The sequence below is a fragment of the Schistocerca serialis genome, chromosome 1 (genome assembly GCF_023864345.2).
Source record: "Schistocerca serialis cubense isolate TAMUIC-IGC-003099 chromosome 1, iqSchSeri2.2, whole genome shotgun sequence".
NCBI lineage: Eukaryota > Metazoa > Arthropoda > Insecta > Orthoptera > Acrididae > Schistocerca > Schistocerca serialis.
In genome coordinates, this window is record NC_064638.1 from 496,101,474 (window position 1) to 496,121,622 (window position 20,149).

A 20,149-nucleotide genomic window follows, 5' to 3' on the forward strand; every position below is an offset into this window, starting at 1 on the left:
TCCAGCAAGGTAGGCAATACATTAATGAGAAAGTCCAGATAATGCGCCCCAGTCAATCTTTGTGGCAGCACGTATGGTCCTATTAATCTGTCGCCAAGTATTCCTGCCCATGCACTGATTGAGAATTGGTGTTGATGCCCTCTTTCCTGTACTGCTTGGGGATTTACATCTGCCCATACATACTGGTTATGGAAATTCACAACACCATCTCTTGTGATCCCGGCCAGATCGGTAAATAAAATCTTGGATGTGAACAGTGGCTCTACAGCATGCTTTTGCAACAGCTACTGACACAACCTCCATTTGCCATGATGGTCCTGTGGCCTTAGGGCTTGAAGAAGCTGTTGATGATACAAGTATAGCAACTGTTCATGAAGTACCCCCAAATATAAGAGTGAGACATGCCTTCTGCTGCAACTAATCAACACATACTGGTCCCAGGGGTTTCTTACATCGTTTGTAGCACATGCTCCTCTATTTCAGATTTTCAGACTGTGTGGGGCCTTCCACTGTCAGTCTTCCAAGGTGCACCAGACACTGGAAATGTCTGCTGAACAGCTCGTCTCAGAGCACACTGTGCTGTGGCTATTTTTAAGTGTAGAGGATAAGGTCTTACAGGCTATGTCCATTTGCTAAACCATAGCAGAATATCATATCCACTATTTCACTTGTCGAGTAGTAGGCTTCCATTGCTGACAAATAGTGGAAGAGAGAAAATGTAAATGTACTACACCATTTGTATGAACAAACGGCACAATAACAGTAAACAAATAAGTGAATCCACATTTGGAAGAAGGTAAAACACCATGATATGTACCCTGGGTTGACAGTACTGTGCAATAAATCACACAAAATTGATGAAGCTCTTCCCATAAACATGTATTTATCTCAGAAAGATAATGTTTCCAGACCCATGTTTATTGGACTTATTTTTCTTGTTTTGATGAGTACTACCAACTTCGAAGTATTCAACACTTTATTTATTTATTAATTTTTTTTTTTGGGGGGGGGGGGGGACCCTGTATAATGATCACTCTGAATGATTACAGAAAGTGGAACAAACTAACAGATTTGCACAAAACTTACTTTCACACATTTTCAAAGGGATCTTCTTCTGATGCATTTGCACAAACCAACTTAGTGGCATCTGCACAGAAAATCTCCTTGGTAATGTTGTCGAGAAGCATATGTTAAACAGTCACGTCCAGTTGATGTAACTTAGGTTGGTTTGGATAATTTCTGTAATTTTCGGTTAATAAAGAAATCACTTGTGGACTATAAGATAGGTAGTGAAGTGTTTCTATTTTCTCTGCATTCACTCCCTTTGAGCAATGGAAGGCACATTCCAATATATCAATCACCAGTTACTATTCAGTACTCTTTAAGTGAGAACGTTTTATTTGTCCATTAGCAGAAAACAAGTGCACACCATTCTGATTCACACTTCTTCACTTTTCTCTTATGAACATCACTGCAGAAATCAACGCACATGATAGCTGCTTTGTCTTTGATCACACTGGCCCGGCCACATTTTACCACTAATCATGGTACTGAATACTGATTTTGTTCCTAATGAGTCTAGTGGACATCATTTTGAATTATTCCCCTAATAAGAGATGAGGTTTATTCCATAATGGATAGTACTGGGTGAGTGGATTATGTCAAATATGTACAAGTTTGTAAAGAAACAAATAAGCTTTTAATATTAAATACAGTCAGTAAAGGTACTTACATGTAATCAACATCTTTAGTGAAAATGAGTCATTAAAATGAAATGTTGCAGTCTCCAAGCCATCAAATAAAATGATTACTTCTTAATAGAAACAGTAAACTTTCCAACCACCAGTGTACAACAAAATATACAGTGCACTGCCAAGCAAAAACTGTGAAGTACTCTGAAGAGAATGATGATTCAAAATAAAACTTCTTGGGTTGAGAAGGTATGTGATGTTATTCCAGTGATTACTAATTTGAGTCAAATTTACAAAGAACTTTGCAATATGAGTACACTTATATAAGTTTGATGCTGCACCCTCTGTGGCTTGAAAGCATGGACTTTTTCAGTTGGGAAGGGCATTATAAAGCCATTGTATACTCTCCTGAGGCAAGTTGACCTATAAGTGTTGTAACTGGTTCTCGATATATTAGAGACTGACACTGTGACAGAGTTGACATCCAAGCTGGTTCCACACATGTTCCATTGGAGACATATCTGGAGATCTTCCTGGCCACAGGCTAGCTCAGCAATAAGTAGATATTTCATAGAGGTGCGTGGACAAGCATTGTCCTGTTGGAAAATGGCTCCATGATACTGTTGCGTGGAAGTAGCACATGAGGATGCAAGAAGGCCATGATACTGTTGTACTGTCAGAGTTTGCCCATTCACTACCAGCCCTGACGTGAAGTCATAGCTTACAGCTTCCCACAATATACCATTAAGAGTAACACCACTGTGCCTGTCTAAAACATTGTATGAATAGGAATTCTACCAAGGTCATCAACATGTTCACTGATAATGGTAATCTGAGGTAGTGCAGAGCAGAAATTCATAGCTGAACAATTTGTGGCACAATTCATGTGTTGTCCTTACTTCCCTGGTCATAGCACCACTCGAAATGCAGCCATTTTTGTCATATAAATAACAGCATCTTACACACGAGATGGTAATTCTCTAGTCTGGCTGCTTTTAGTGCATGACCAATGGTGTGGAATGACACAAAATGCTGCAGGGAGTCCCTTGCTTGTTCTCAGATAGCAGGTGCAGGAACAAAGGAGTTATAATGCGCTTGGTGCACAATATGGGAATTCTACCTTGTGGTGATCAGATGCGTTCATCTGGAATCTTGACAATGAGTATGTCTGCCCTCATGTTTCTATCGAGTCTAACATTGGGTCACTGTCACATCTCAAGGCCCCACGAATCTGGATATTGCATGTTCAACAAACTGTCCAAATAGAGACCCACAATGAGGTTCCTTTCAAACTCAGTCCAGTACACGACATCTCTGTGTCTTTCAATGCAGTCACTCAACATCTGATGCTCTTTACATTCCTTTATACCATACTGGTAACAACACAAAACATGAACAACACTAATACATTATGGTGGTTGTTCTGCCTGTCACACAGAATTGCAACTCTAATCATTTATATATCCACTGATGTGTAAATGTATGAAGTTACAATGACATCTGGTCATGTATTCTGCATGCTTCGCTTCTTTTGTCAGGCAGTGTAGCTATGTATGATTATCCTTGGCATATATTTGCACAAACCATCAATAGCCATTATTTCAAAAGAAACACCTCTAAGAAGATTAAAAAATCAATCAGGTAACTAACGATTGGCAATTCTGCTTTCTATGATTTGATTTCTGACAAAGTATTAAAATCTACCAGTGCTATCGTAAAGCTATTTTTGTAATCAGTCACTGACTCCATGACTGATTTGAACATGATGTAGTAACCCATCTATGACACAAGAGATACTGGTATGCAAACTTCACCAAATTACAAAGTAATTACACTCATTTATTCTTCTTGGGAGTTTAGAAAGTGGCCTATGATAATTTTCTGAGCATAACATGTTAACTGCCCTGATAATTGACTTTTGTAAATAATTCTCCTTAGTTGAAGCCATACAGAACTTCAAAGGTGAAGTTCCTTCAGAACTAAACCAGACATGCTGTTGGTAGATTCTATTTGGGGAAAAAAAGACGTTAATCATATCACTATTGCACAGACGCAGTCTCAACTTCACAACAAAAAGCAGAGAGTCACACTGAATGACTTAATCATCAGGGTGAAACTAATCTCAGAATGGGGAAGATGACATGTAAATTCTGACAATAACTAGTACCAGGTCTGTCATGTTCTTAACCTATGTAAATGATCTTCAAATGAATTTAAAGGAAAATTCAAAACTCTAATATTTGCTGATGAAACAAGCATACTAACCAAGAGTCCAAACTGATAGCTAAACAAACCTTTGACTGGTCCACAGTAAACAGTTTTTCTGTATCTTATAAAGACATATTAAGATATGCTATTTCGAGAAGCAAAAATTATATGTAATACATGTTCCAATGTAAGAACTCTTTTAAACACTAATATATCTGCAGATGCTAAACATGTTATCAGTGATTGTTGCATTTAGTTGACTCTTCATGGTGGCCTAAGAAGGTAAAGGATAGATTGTGAGTACATAAATAATAGATGAAGATTACCTGGAAAGTGTTTCTTTTCTTTATTATTGTCCTTTTCTGGTAAGAACCAACAAAGAATTCATTTGATAATTTCGTGTTCTTTTTATAAACTTTCACGAGAATGCAGTAAGTGTGACTTACTAACCATTTATCCTAATTCAAAAAAATTGTGCTATGGACATCACATTATAAATGTGCATCAAAAGATGTTTTCTTATTAAAAATATACCAATAAAAAGTGCAGTATGTTTCTCAGCATTCATAATAAGGGAAGATGAGTCATTTTTGTACTTGTTTTTAAGCTGCTGTTTTAATTTTTTTCTTCTCAGTTTTATGCCTGTTTGAAAAAATGAATAAAGAAAACAGTAAAGGCAACAGTTTTACACAAGAAATGTTGATGCTTTACTAACTATTACTTGTTTATGTTATTTTTTAAGTAGGCCTATGTTTCATTATGTATGTTCCCTGCCAGTGGTAGGCTAAAAATTATTTAATATTTTCCTCAGAAACACTAAAAAACTCCTAAAATGTAATACTGTGTCTTTAAATGGGTAAGATAATTAGTAATTACAATGCAACAGAGATCTCCTTAACAAGAATTTTAGAGTTTAGTTTAAGAAATTATGACTAGATAAATTTTAAGGGATCAATGATCAATTTAACTAGTTTACAAGGGCCTGATCATATTTAGGAGTTAGTCATTTGTTTATAGTAAATTATCCTTAAGCTTCTAGTTTCCTATGAATGCCAGCACTTCCACAAGTATGTGGCATCGATATAAACATTGACCCGCAAACGAGGACTCTCTCTCCACCTGTGAGTTCTTTGGACGAAATGTTTGAGATGATTCAGCCTGTTTATGTGACTTTGTTGTGACTCGCCGATCATTCAAAGCGCCACCGCACAATTACGCGCATCCTCTACGTGCGGCGCTGTCTGCCAGCCATGCAGCAGCTGCGCCACCTAAGCGGCTAGCCGAGGGAGTATGCTAAGTTCACCCAACCTGGATATGATGTGACGTCATTATGACGTATACACGCTTTAGTCGATTAACGCACCTATCGACTTTTACGAACGTTCGAGATTCTATACTGTCGTCAGCTAGTGGTTTGTTTTGACACGTGCGATTCTGAAAACAGCTCAGTGTGGCAGCGTATATGTCTTTCGCCAAAATAAAAGAGCTGGATATTAATAGAAATATTCCTGACCGTGGCCTTGAAAACACCACGTAAAAAAAGTGAAGTCTTCTTATGTCCCGACCAGATTAGATTGTGTGATTGTTGTATTGAATGCTTACGCCGAAAATAATATTTGTTTATTATCAACATTTTAGTATGGTTTCATACAATTGGTCTTGTCAGTACATATTAGATTGTAGCAGCATACTCTTGCTGACTTTTTTTCTTCATTTATATAGCTGAAAGAAAACTCGTGCAAGTTTGTTAGGTAAGTAATTTATATGTCCATCCCAAGATAGTCTTTTATCGACCATAATTCCACGTAATTTTGCACTCGGACCGCAGAGACAGGTACCTTAGTGTCCAGTAATGACTGGTGTGTAGAATGATTGAATTTCGAACTTAAAAAGAAAAATATGAGGCATTGTTGAAGAAAACTCGTCGACCGGGGTTGAAATACGAGGGGAAGTGGATTTCTCAATGTAATCTTAACCAAAGGTTAGTGTCTAGTACTGATTGACGTATGAAATGATTGAATGCAGTGTCAAAGCATTCCATGGTGGTAAGTTTTTCTCTCATTAGTCTCCCAAATGCTGAACACATAATTAGAGACAAGCAAACGAAAAACAACGCACAGGACACAAACACAGTACAATATACGATTTAAACGCAAGGAACGCAAAACACATTTAAACGAATGGCGCAGAGCACAGCGCTACCCTGTCACAATCTCTCGAAAGTTCACAAAAGTCGAATAGTCGATATACGGTTTCTATCGTTTTCGATGTAGCGTGTATACGTCATAAAGACGTCACATCGTATCCAAGTCCGGTGAACTTAGCATCCTCCCTAGCCGAGCAGCGGCCGCTAGACTGGGACTCAGTGCTCATTCGAATGCTAACGTGTACACATGCCTTGCTTGTCAACTTACTCTGTGACTTATATGTGTTGTGTCGTTCTGAAATATATGTGTTAAACTTGACGTTATAACAGTTGGCGACGAGGATGGGATTTTTCCTTTTCACCGTTGACCCACAGGTTTCTATGGCTACTGTCGAGCAACTATTGTAAAATCTCCTTGAACAGCAAACGCTTCTAACAGCGGCGATTCGCGATTTCGTCACGGCGTCAAATGCAGGGCGTTTCTCGTCGTTGGCTACACCTCCTTTTCCTCCTTACAACGAGACGGCGGAAGACTGGTCTGATTATGGAAAACGTCTTCGACAGCACTTCTTGGCATTTCATGTCACGGACGGACAACCATGTAAATCTCTGTTCCTTTCCTGGATTTCACCTCAAATGTATCGGTTGTTGTTGCAATTGGCTCCTTTGAAGGATCCTGCATCTTTGTCCTTTGCTGAAATGTGCTCACTTCTGTCTTGTCTATTTTCAAAAGCAAACGCATGTGGTAGCCTCTCGTGTTGCCTTTTATCATTGTCAAAAGCAGCCACATCAATCCTATCGCGCTTGAGCTGCTGAACTTCACGGCCTCAGTCGAAAGTGTCAATTTGTTACTGACGTTCACAAAGACTCCTATGCCGATTCCATGGTACGGGATGCTATAGTCCGGTCGGCGCCCGACAAAGAAGTTCGGCAACGGGCCCTTCAGTTGGCAAATCCGACTCTAGATGAAGTTCTCTCCATTGCGCAGTCTTTTGAAATTTCTCGCGCCGCTGGGGCGCAAATAGAGGCGTGGGGTGATGTCGGGGAAATACAACCTCTGTGCACTGTTGACGACGCGTGCGGCGCGTCCCCGCCGGCCGACGTGGCCGCAGTGCGCAGCCTCGGCCTAACCGTAAACAACCCGCTAAGGAACTGCAGCAAAACCCCCGGCAACTTCCTTCATGTCCGCGGTGTTTTACGAAATATTCACGCGAGGATTGTTCCCAACGTTGGGCTGTGTGTCACAATTGCAAAAAGAAAGGTCATGTGTCTTCCGTTTGCAAATCCGACCGCATACATGATGTTCATGAACATGACGCTGATTCTGATTCTGTGTTGTCTGTCAACTGCACTTCTTCCCTTTCAGGGAAGTTATTCCTCACTGTCCAAATCCTTGGTCGAGATGTTCGCATGCTGGTGGATACCAGTTTTGCTGCCACTATAATTAATTCTCAGACGTACCTTCAGTTGGGTTCTCTACTCCTGTCACCTGTCACTCGGCAATTACGGACGTACAATAAACAGAAGATTTCTCTCTTGCGACAGTTTCATGCTGAGATATCTTACAAATCCGTCGTTCGCACTGTTCCCATATTTGTGGTCGACCAGAGCAACGCAGAAAATCTTTTTGATTTCGGTGCCTTTCGCGTTTTTGGGTTCTCCATAGATGACTCTGTCAATATTGTCTCTGATGCTATTCCTTATGCTCAACTGGATTCCTTGTCGACGACATTTTCGTCCCTTTTTTCTCCTGGGCTAGGCCATGCAAACGACTTTGAAGCTCATATCACGCTCAAACCCACTGCTCGGCCTAAGTTTTTTCGGGCTCAGCCCATTCCTGCGGCCCTTCATGATCGGGTAAAACGGGAGTTGGATCGTCTCACTACTTCAGGGGTTTTGCTTCCTGTCACTTCCAGTGAGTGGTCCTCTCCTGTTGTTGTCGTTGCTAAGCCAAATGGTGATATTCGTCTCTGTGCCGATTTCAAAGCCACTGTAAATGCTCAATGCCTCATCAACACTTACCCTATGCCCCGTCCTGAAGAACTGTCCACTAAACTTGCTGGAGGCCAGTATTTTTCTAAAATTGACCTATCAGAAGCTTATCATCAACTTCCTCTCGACCCTGCTTCCTGGCAGTTTCTGGTCCTTAACACGCTTTTTGGCCTCTATCAAACGCTTGCCATTCGGGGTTGCTAGCGCCCCTGCTCTCTTTCAGTGATTCTTGGAACAACTATTGTTCCCTGTCCCTGGGTGTATCAATTACATGGACGACATTGTTGTCACTGGCTCCACCACTGAAGAACATCTTCAAAATCTCTGCACACTTTTTCATGTCTTACAGACTGCCAGTCTTAAGTGTAAACTTCAGAAATCAGAATTTCTTTGGGCATCTATCACATACTTGGGGTTTCAACTCTCTCGGGGTGGTATTCGTCCGCTTCAGCAAACTGTCGCTGCGATCGATGCCCTTCCTCACCCTACATCCGTTAAGGAACTGCAGGCCTTCTTGGGGAAAATAGCATACTATTACAAGTTTTTACCGTCTGCGGCTTCGGTGGCTCAGCTATTGCATCGCCCGTTGCATAAAAACGTGCCTTTTCACTGGTCTGCGTCATGTGATGCGGCTTTCCAGAAATTGAAGACTATGCTGAAACAAGCCCCGTGCCTGGCTACTTATCAACCTGGCCAACATTTTGTTCTTGCCACAGACGCCTCTCAATACGGGGTCGGTGCAGTCCTTGCGCACCGTTTTTCTGACGGTTCAGAACAACCCATTGCTTAGGCCTACAAAACGCTCACGGATGCCCAACAAAAGTATTCTCAAATTGAGAAAGAAGCTTTGGCCATTATTTATGCTCTTCATAAGTTTGGTGTTTTTCTCTATGGCTCAAAATTTCATCTTGTTACGGACCACAAACCACTTGTTTCCTTGTTTCATCCATCAACGTCACTTCCCGACAAGGCTGCACACCGCCTCCAGCATTGGGCTCTTTACTTGTCTCGTTTCAATTGTGGGATTCATTTCCGGCCAACGGCTCAACATGCAAATGCTGATGCTCTGTCTCACCTTCCCATGGGTCCTGATCAGGCATTCGATAGGGACGAACTTTTGTGTTTCCACCTGGATGTTGCCGAGCAGCAGGTTGTGGGCGGGTTCCCCATCACTGGGGACAGGCTGGCGGCTGCTACGGGTTCTGACCCTACCCTCTCCCGGGTTTTACGCTGTATTCAGAAGGGTTGGCCAGATCGCTCGTCCGCTAAGACTTCTGATCCATTGCGGAACTACTACGCTTTGCGCTACTGCCTCACGGCTAGGGATGGTGTTATCCTCCTTTCCACTGACAATGCTTCGCCGCACGTTGTGGTACCTGCGTCTTTGCGTGCTCCGGTCTTGCGCCTCCTTCACCAAGGGCACTGGGGTGTGTCTCGCACAAAATCTCTGGCGCGCCGTCATGTGTACTGGCCTGGCATCGACTCTGAAATAGCACACATGGTCGCTGCCTGCGGCCCTTGTGCATCACAGGCTGCTGCCCCGAAGTCATCTTTGTCACCGTGGCCTTCGCCTGAGAAGCCCTGGGAGCGCATTCATGCTGACTTTGCGGGGCCCTTTTTAGGTACTTATTGGCTCCTCGTAATTGATGCCTACTCTAACTTTCCTTTCATTGTCCATTGCACGTTGCCTACCACCGCGGCAACCACCAGTGCTCTCGCCCGCATTTTTTCTTTGGAAGGCCTCCCCTCTACTCTAGTTACTCACAATGGTCCACAATTTGCCACTTCCGAATTTGCGGATTTTTGTGCTCGTCACGGCGTTATGCATGTCACGGCCCTGCCGTTCCATCCACAATCCAACGGTGAGGCTGAGCGACTAGTCCGCACATTTAAGGCTCAGATGCGGAAACTTCTGACTGCTGCTGATGACGCACTTCTCCAGTTTCTGGCGTCTTACCATTTCACCCCCATGGGCGACCACAGCCCGGCTGAGCTCTTACATGGCTGACAGCCCCACACGCTACTTCATCTTCTGCGGCCTTCCACCTCACGACCGCGGGTGCCTTCACTTGGCCGGTTCACCGCCGACGACCTCGTCTGGGTATGGGGATATGGCAGGCGGCCAAAATGGAGCCCGGGCCGCATCTTACAACGCCGTGGCAGACGCCTGTATGAAATCCAGATGGACATGGGTGTTGCAGTGCGTCATTTGGACCAGCTTCGGCCTCGTGTGCCGGCAACGTCTGTTCCGAATGCCGCTACCCCACCTTCAGCTCTACCTGACGCTCGGGATCTTGGCATCTCTCAATACTCACAACACAGCCCTCTTACTGTCATCGCAATGCCAGCACAAGAACGGACGCCACCAGGAGACGTGCCCATGCAGGAACCGGATGACCATCCTCTGTCAGAGCAAATCTACTCGCCTCCTCCTACAATGGACGCCGACACATCGCCCATGTCTCCTGTCATACCAACTGGACTTGGCGCAATGGGCAGATTGGTGCATGGGCCCCCAGCAGATTCGACCCCTACGTCTCCTGTCATCTCGACCCGTTATCATCGGGGACACTTCCGTCCATACGGGAAGCCTCCTCCTCGAGACTTTACGGGAAGTCAAACAACGCCTATGGACGTTAGCCATCTCCAGGACACCTCCATGAAGACCAGTGCAACAATTTCAAAGGGGGGAAAAGTGTTGTGACTCGCCGATCATTCAAAGCGCCGCCGCACAATTACGTGCGTCCTCTACGTGCGGCACTGTCTGCCAGCCATGCAGCAGCTGCGCCATCTAAGCGGCCAGCCGAGTAGCGGCCACTAGACTGGGACTCAGTGCTCATTCGAATGCTAACGTGTACACATGTCTTCCTTGTCAACTTACTCTGTGACTTATATGTGTTGTGCCATTCTGAAATATATGTGTTAAACATGATGTTATAACAGACTTATTGTGTATACACATGTAGATACTTGTACTTAAATATACATCCGTGTCAAAATATACAGAGGAAGTGTTTGACTTTGGAATAGTAACCCATCACATTCCCACAGTGGTGACTCTATTAGGAATATCAAGTACATTCTGTGTCTCCCACACTGGTTCATTATGTTACAAGTGATTGTTCACCGCCATGACTTCTCCACACAATGCTTTTGTCATGGTCTTGGTAGCCAAACCAACTCTCTGGACATATTCACCATGTCTCCCGTGACTGGATTTTCTCCTGTTGACTACAATCCACGTACTACACCCACGTTACATGAGATGTTCGTCTCACCACAATGGCTGTTTGCTACACCTCCAGACAGAACAATGCACTCAGAACATGTATTGCCAGACTGTGTCCATCACTGTGTGCAGTTCAGGTCAGACGATATTCAGAACAGTGTTTCTTGCAGTCGTAATCTGAACGCAAAGCTTAGGTTGCCTCCACAGCTGAACATTCATTCACGGCATGCTCCTGCGACCATTACTGTGGTGCCATGTGCAACTCTGCCATTACGGCAACGTGTAAGATGTTTCAATCAACCATCTTCCACACCTGTTATGACTCCCCTGATTACTAGCCAAGGACATATCATCACTAATAGTGCACCACGGGCATACCCCAGGACTTCTCTGCATGCTGTTGACCATAATAGTGCAAGTTCAGTTTACAGTCCAGCACCTGCTGCTAGTGTTGTGCAACTGATGGATGTATACCCCCACCCCCATACGGTGACTTATATTACTGCACAAGAAACTCTGCCGCCATTGTGTATCGTATACATTCACAGACTGCCCCCCCCCCCTCTACCACCCCTGCCTGCATGGAGGATTCCGGTTCTTGCCATAAACCCCCACACTGTTATCACAGCACTGGCTGTGCCTGCTGTGATCGCCTTCTACATTTCCTCCAGAGTTGGACATTTCAGCATGACGCCCCTGGCTGGAGTATCAGTTTTGGAGTCCCTGGCTCCTGCTGCCGTTACGCCTGTTCATTCCATGGTACTGACCATGACTGCCGTGATGGCCTTCCATGATGCAACAGGTATGCTCAGTGTTCACACACATGGCAATTGTATTAAACATATTTTTGGACCTATACCACACTCTGCCTTTACGCCCGTTTTCTCCACAGGACTGCCCATGTCTGCCACGCCGGACTGTTGTGCTACCATTCCTTGGCCAGAATGGGATTTCACAGTTCACAAAGACAATTTGGTGTTCCCAGAGGTTCCTAATTCTCCTCCGTCTCCTCACCCTGGGCGCCTAAGGAAGTTACCATGGCTGTCAGAAGACAACCCTGTGTCATGGTTCGCTTTGATAGAGCACATTTTCAAGCTACACCAAATTTCCAAGGAAAACTCCAGGTTCCTGTGCCTCATGACACACCTTCACCACCACTTGGACATGATCTGTGACCTGCTCCTCTCTCTGCCACAAGCTCCAAAGTATGACTTCGAGAAGAGGACAATAATTGAGCGCCTTGCCTGTTCTCCCCACGAGCTCGTCCTAAAAATTATATTTGAAGAACACTTTGGGGACCGGACACCATTGCAACTCTGGCGCTGCCTATGTGTGCTGGTCGATGAGTATACTGTGCCAGATATAATGCTCTTGGTGGTGTGGTCTGCTAAGCTACCCACCGATCTCCAGATATACCTGATACCACATTCCGTTGAGTCAATCAGATCGTGCTTACTGATCGCTGATCAGTTGTACTCTCTCCTGTGACAGCACCAATCTCCATGTTCTCTGCCACAGTTTGGTATGCCTGCACCAGAGATTCGTATGTTTGCCGGTAGGGGCAGGGCCCCCCCCTCCACTGCTCCATCCTCCATGAAATGTGGCAGCCTGCACTCACACTCTGCACTCTCTGAACATTCTGGGATAGCGCACACCCTGTACATGACAGTATACCTACCCAAAGCAATTAATGATGACAATTCGCTCCTCTTGCTAAGTCTCCACCTCCGCCACATCCAGCTCACCCATACTGCTGGTATTACAAGGTCTTCAATGACGCAGCACAGAAATGTAGATCACCTTGCCAGCACCTAAATGCTGTCCGCAGGGCACAGTAGACGCCGAAATCTGCGGGGGACCAGACAGGCATCCCCCTACGCGGCACTCTGTACATTCCCCCATTTTTCCCAACGGCTGATTGTACGTTATAGACATTTCTTCCAGACTCAAATTTTTGGCCAACATGGGTGTGGACGTATCTATAATCCCTACATCGTTGGCTCTGCCCGCATCTTCTCCATCGACTTCACTCCTCTGAGCAATCAACGCTCCAACCTTTAATACTTCGGGCTCAATGAAAGTTAAAAGTTGGTCAGTGCACCCAAACGGCAATCCCGCTCTCACACACGAGACACGCACACCTCCTTGCATGTTGATAAACAACCCCACTCTCCCACGCACCAGCCACGTGACTCTGCCAGCACCTCCGTTTCTCGCGCTCACGCCAGCTTCCACGCGCACTAGTGACAGTCGACGTTCGCCACGCGTTCCTGCTCGCCACTTAGTGCGCTCACTACCTGTCTTCCGGTATTCGCGGACAACAGGCGAGCGAGCCAGACATTCGCATTGCCACTCCCTACACTCTTCAATGGTCATGTTTCGACCCATGGGCTTACTCCCCACACGATGGACATGTTTGTTAACCAGGAACCTCATGTGCCGCATTCACTATTCTCCGTCATGGATGGGACAGTGCATAAGATAGCTACTACTGTCGGCCCTCCTATCCAGCACTAAGTCGGATGCCTCAATTCTATTAAATTATGCATGAGACGACAGCAAATTAATGATCTGTTAGCTGCAGGTATACTACAGCTGATGGACAATAATTGATCGTCCCCTAGTCGATTCGCTACCAAACATGACAGCTCATTTTGTATGTGTGCGGACTACAGGCATTTAAACGCGAGGTCCATAGTAGATAATTACCCAGTGCCGAACATTAACGACCTCACCCACATGTGATCGTGTGCCTTCATCTCCAGTTTAATTGACTGTAAACGCGCCTACTATCAGATTCCCATGGCAACGGAGGATATACCCAAGACTGCAATTATCACAAAGACTTCTGGTACAAAAAGTCACCCTCATTCTGCCAACGGCCTTGTCAAAGAGAGCGGATGAGCGGACAGAGGAACAGGGCACTCTCTTGTCCTAGGGATGGGAAACTGCCGCTAAAGGTGGAATAATCAGCAACGATCAACGCCATGAGGATGCAGAAGACAATGGAAACCACTGCATTAAAGAACATAACATGTATCCACAGGCCATGATGATGATCTCTCCATGATGATTCCGGAACAGTCCCCCTTTCAGATCTCCAGGAGCGAACTGCCAACGGGGAGGTTACCATGAGAAAAAGATTGACTAATCAACGGAAGGATAACGTTGGGGCGTGGAATATCAGAAGCTTGAATGTGGTAGATAAATTAGAAAATTTGAAAATGGAAATGCAATGGCTCAATCTAGATATAGTAGGGGTCAGTGAAGTGAAGTGGAAAGAAGACAAGGATTTCTGGTCAGATGAATATAGGGTAATATCAACAGCAGTAGACATTGGTGTAACAGGAGTAGGATTCGTTATGAATAGGAAGTTAGGGCAGAGAGTGTGTTTCTGTGAACAGTTTCTGTGACAGGGTCGTTCTTATCAGAAACAACAGCAAACCAACACCGACAACGGTAGTTCAGTTATACATGCCGACGTCGCAAGCTGAAGATGAAGAGACGGAAAAGGTGTATGAGGACACTGAAAGAGTAATACAGTATGTAAAGGGGGATGAACATCTAATAGTCACGGCGGACTGGAATGCAGTTGTAGGGGAAGGAGTAGAAGAAAAGGTTACAGGAGAATATGGGCTTGGGACAAGGAATTCGAGAAGCGAAAGAATAATTGAATTCTGTAACAAGTTTCAGCTAGTAATAGCGAATACCCTGTTCGAGAATTACAAGAGGAGGAGATATATTTGGAAAAGGCCAGGCGATAAGAGAAGATTTCACTTAGATTACGTCATGGTCAGACAGAGATTCCGAAATCAGATACTGGATTGTAAGGCGTACTCAGGAGCAGATATACACTCAGATCATAGTAAACTAGTGATGAAGAGTAGGCTGAAGTTTAAGACATTAGTCAGGAAGAATCAATATGCACAGAAGTGGGATACGGAACTACTAAGGAATGAGATACGCTTGAAGTTCTCTAAGGCTTTAGATACAGCAATAAGGAATAGCTTAGTAGGCAGTACAGTTTAAGAGGAATGGACACCTCTAAAAAGGGCCATCACAGAAGTTGGGAAGGAAAACATAGGCGCAATGAAGGTAGCTGCGAAGAAACCATGGGTAACAGAACAAATACTTCAGTTGATTGACGAAAGGAGGCAGTACAAAAATGTTCCGGGAACATCAGGAATACAGAAATACAAGACGCTGAGGAATGAAATAAATAGGAAGCGCAGGGAAGCTAAGACGAAATGGCTGCAGAAGAAATGTGAAGACATCGAAAAAGTAATGATTGTCGGAAGGACAGACTCAGCATACAGCAAAGCCAAAAAACTTTCAGTGACATTAAAAGCAAGGGTGGTCACATTAAGAGTGTAATGGGAATTCCACTGTTAAATTCAGAGGAGAGTGCGGTTAGGTGGAAAGAATACACTGAAAGCCTATACACTGAAAGTCTATTCGCGCTGGTATGTAGAATGTATGAGTCTGGCGACATACCAGCTGACTTTCGGAAAAGCATCATCCACACAATTCTGGAGGCGCAAGAGCTGACGAGTGCGAGAATTATCGCACAATCAACTTAAGAACTCATCCATCAAAGTTGCTTACAAGAATATTATACAGAAGAATGGAAAAGAAAATTGAGGATGCGCTAGATGGCGATCAGTTTGGCGTTAAGCAGTCGGCACACGGACCGTGCTGTCGAACGTTAACGTTGAGCGTGCCAAGTTCAACGTGCTGCTGAACGCTCAGGAACGATGCGACTTGTGCATACGGTACCTGGGCCCCAACGTGGTATACGCAATCGCAACGCACTCCAGCGGCAGTTGAGGGATGTTTCTAGTTCGTAAATCACACTGTTTACTCAACGGGCGCGCGTAAAATTCCCACGTTAGCTCTATTAAAACGCACATTTCTTCTATCGTCCACGAAGAGGAAAGTATCATGTCCAATGAATAAGGACACAGGCTTATAAAAGTTCCATTACAAATAGTGCGTTACAAATTTGGAGTACTTCTCCGCATTAGATAAACATTATTTCATCATTTCCACATTTTAGTAAAACCCCAAGGTCAGTCTTACTTGATCACTGTTCCTACCCAGTAACAGAATCTTTGCAACATGTGAATTACGAAGCGTAAATGAACAAGGAGCAAAATATCTTTATACAAGTAGCGCAAGCTGTCCTTTAGATTAAGCCAATCGAACAAAGTCACCCCTCAAAAAAAGGTGAAATTGTATTTACATAACATCAAATATTATTGTCTATACTTATATTAAACTAATAATAAAGTATCAGAACCTAATAAAAACGCGAATCTTATGGAAAAAAAAATTGGTTGTATCAGGACGCGAACCACTGCCTAACAAAAAAACTCAAATGGGACGTCGACGCTGTTCATTATGCTAAACCGACATGACAGCTTATGTATCTAATCATAGTATATTACCATTTGCTAAAAACCTTAATCGTAGATATGTTGCTATCTGAAACTTGATTATAGGAAATTGTACCAAGAACAATGCCTTCAAATAGCCTACTCTCATGATACGCAAGTTACAATAATTATTTTGCCACGAATATGATGTTTCTCATTATTTTATTGGAACGAATCACACAGTTAACAACGGGTTTTGCAGTGATTCTCAATTTGGTGGTGCTCGGAACGGCATATATACATATAGGCTTGAAATGAATGCCAATATGGCGCCTCACAACTCTGTACTGAAGGGAGACGGCGTGCTTGTGACGTAGGCGGCGTTGTGCGATCTGATTGGTCAACGCTCAGACGCACGCTCAGAGTATCTGACATACCAGATACTGCTCTGCACGTTCGGAAAGACTCCCGAGCGTGCTATTCCATGCTGTAACGTCAGAAACTCGGCGCGCTCAATGCTCAACGTTCGGATGCACGGTCCGTGTGCCGACGGCTTTAGGAAAAGTAAAGGCACGAGAGAGACAATTCTGACGTTGCAGTTAATAATGGAAGCAAGACTAAAGAAAAATCAAGACACGTTCATAGGATTTGTCGACCAGGAAAAACCGTTTGACAATGTAAAATTGTCCAAGACGTTCGAAACCCTGAAAATAGTAGGGGTAAGCTATAGAGGAGATGGGTCTTATACAATATGCACAACAGCCAAGAGGAATAATAAGAGTGGACGACCAAGAACGAAGCGCTCGTATTAAAACGGGTGTAAGCCAAGGATGTAGCATTTCGCCCCTACTGTTCAATCTGTACATAGAGGAAGCAATAATGGAAATAAAAGAAAGGTTCAGGAGTGGAATTAAAATTCAAGATGAAAGGATATCAATGATACAATTTGCTGTTGTCATTGCTATCCTGAGTGAAAGTGAAGAGGAATTAAGTGAGCTAATGCGTACAGAGTGTGGATTGAGAGTAAATCGAAGGAAGACAAAGGTAATGAGAAATAACAGAAATGTGAACAGCAAGAAACTTAACGTCAGGATTGATGGTCCAAAGTAGATGAAGTTAAGGAATTCTGCTACCTAGGCAGTAAAATAACCAATGACGGACTGAGCAAGGAGGACATCAAAAGCAGACTAGCTATAGCAGAAAAGGCATTCCTGGCCAAGAGAAGTCTACTAATATCAAATATCGGCCTTAATTTGAGGAAGAAATTTCTGAGAATGTTCGACAGGAGTACAGCATTCTATGTTAGTGAAACATTTACAGTGGGAAAACCGAAACAGAAGAGAATCGAAGCATTTGAGATGTGGTGCTACAAACGAATGTTGAAAATTATGTGCACTGTTAAGGTAAGGAATGAGGAGAAGAAAGGACTATCTGGAAAACACTGATAAAGAGAAGGGACAGGATGATAGGACATCTGTTATGACATGAGGGAATGACTTCCATGGTACTAGAGGGACCTGTAGAGGGCAAAAACTGTAGAGGAAGACAGAGATTGGAATACATCCAGGAAATAATTGAGGAAGTAGGTTGCAAGTGCTACACTGAGATGAAAAAGTTAGCACAGGAGAGGAATTAGTGGCGGGCCGCATCAAACCAGTCACAAAACTGACAAAAAAAAAAAAAAAGAAACTTTGTTCCAGTACCGAGTTTTGTTTCGTGTACCTGGACGACATACTCGTTTTCAGTAAGACAGCCGAGATCCGAGGAGCACGAGCATCACTTATCCACGGTACTGAAGATCTTAGAATCGAACGGTGCAGGAGTTAACAAAGATAAGTAACAAGTACGGCAGACGTCTGTGACCTTTTTCGGCTACACAATATCTGTCGGCAGTATACAATCCCAGAAGCTCGTGTGCCGACCATCTTGTCTATGTCACTCCCTTCTATTTACAAAGAACAGCGCCGATTCCTCTGCGATTCTACGAGGCTGTTAAGCATTTCCGCCCTGATGTTTATGCACGCACCTTCTATATCCTCACGGACCACAAACCACTCGCGGATGCCTCCCGAAACCTTCCGAAGGACCCGCCCCTTCGTTGTTTCCGTCATTTTGACTTTGTGTCTCCGTTTATGACAGACGTCTGCTATATCAAGGGCGCGGATAATATCGTTGCCGATTTTTTCTCACCCATCAATGTAGTATCCAACACCATCGACTTGTCTAATCTAGCTACTCTTCACGACCGGTGTCACCAGCTGCCTCACACCAGCAGCTTTCGATGCCTTACACAACCTTGCACACCCGGGCATTCGTGCCTCTACCCGGATCATTACCGAGGTCTTTATCTGGAAAGATATCAAAAGAGATTGTATCCCTTGCCAGCGCAACAAAGTCGGCCGCCATACATTCCCCCGCTGGGTAAATTTCGCATTGCTCCAGGACGTTTCAGGCACGTCCGTATCGATCTCATCGGCCCCCTTCCGCCATCGGAAGGTTGTAGATACGTCCTGTCTTCTATTGATCGCTTGTCCCGATGGGTGGAAGCTATACCTTTGCCAAACATCACGCCCGAGACGGTTGCCAAATGTTTCGTCTGCTCTTGGATCGCCCAGTTCGGCTGCTCTGCCACAATCACACTCAGCCAAGGCCGGCAGTTCGAGTCGACCCTGATCGCTTTGCTGTGTTGCGTGTGCGGTACCCACCTCGTACCACCTGCAGAGCAACGGTTATGTGGAACGGTGCCACCGTACTTTAAAGACCAACCTCATTTGCCATAACTGCCTTTGGTCGGAAGCTCTATCTTGGGTTCTTTTAGGGATGAGATCAACGCACAAACCAGACATCCTGGGCACCATTTCAGAGGTGGTTTACAGGGAGAGCCCCGTGCTTCCAGGTGAACTAGTCCAGTCCACGGCTCAGGAGGATTGCCCCTTCTCAGACTTCATTTGCCGCTTGCGACGGCATTTAAAGAACATTCACCTCTATGCACCGGTTAGCCATACCCTGCTGGTCTCGTACGTGCCCGCTCCTCTTCGAGTCTGTTCCCACGTTATATTACGGGATGACACCATACACCAACCCTTTTAGACCCCCTACCAGGGTCCCTTCAAGGTTTTGCAACGTGAGGATTCAACATGTGACATTCTCGTCAAGGGCACCCCACAGTCAGTTTCACTGCATCGGGTCAAACCTGCATTTGTGGACTCCGATTCTCTGGCATCAGGCTCTCCCAACACGGCTGAATACCTAGGCCCCTCCCATGTTTCGGACTCCTTGAGTGATAAGGCACAAGTCACTCGGGCCCATGGCCCCTAGTGACCTCCTTTTGCTGATTTTTCAGACAATTCACGTGACTCTTCGTTCGTGGATTTTCCAACCCACGCCACACCGCTGAGCTCAACCCTCCCACGTTCGCGTTTCACGCCTCAGTTTCGCCACACCGCGTGGAAGACGTCTCGCTGGTAGTAGATAACGGCCACGTCCTCGTCCTTCTGATGGGCTCGAA

The 20,149-nt window shown here is 44.6% G+C and overlaps 1 protein-coding gene across 1 annotated transcript in view; it reads right to left on the reverse strand.

Moving 5' to 3' along the window:
• The window catches only part of LOC126473985 (potassium voltage-gated channel subfamily H member 8), a 493,833-nt gene that overhangs the window by 125,098 nt on the left and 348,586 nt on the right, over positions 1-20,149 (reverse strand). The window lies entirely within an intron of this gene.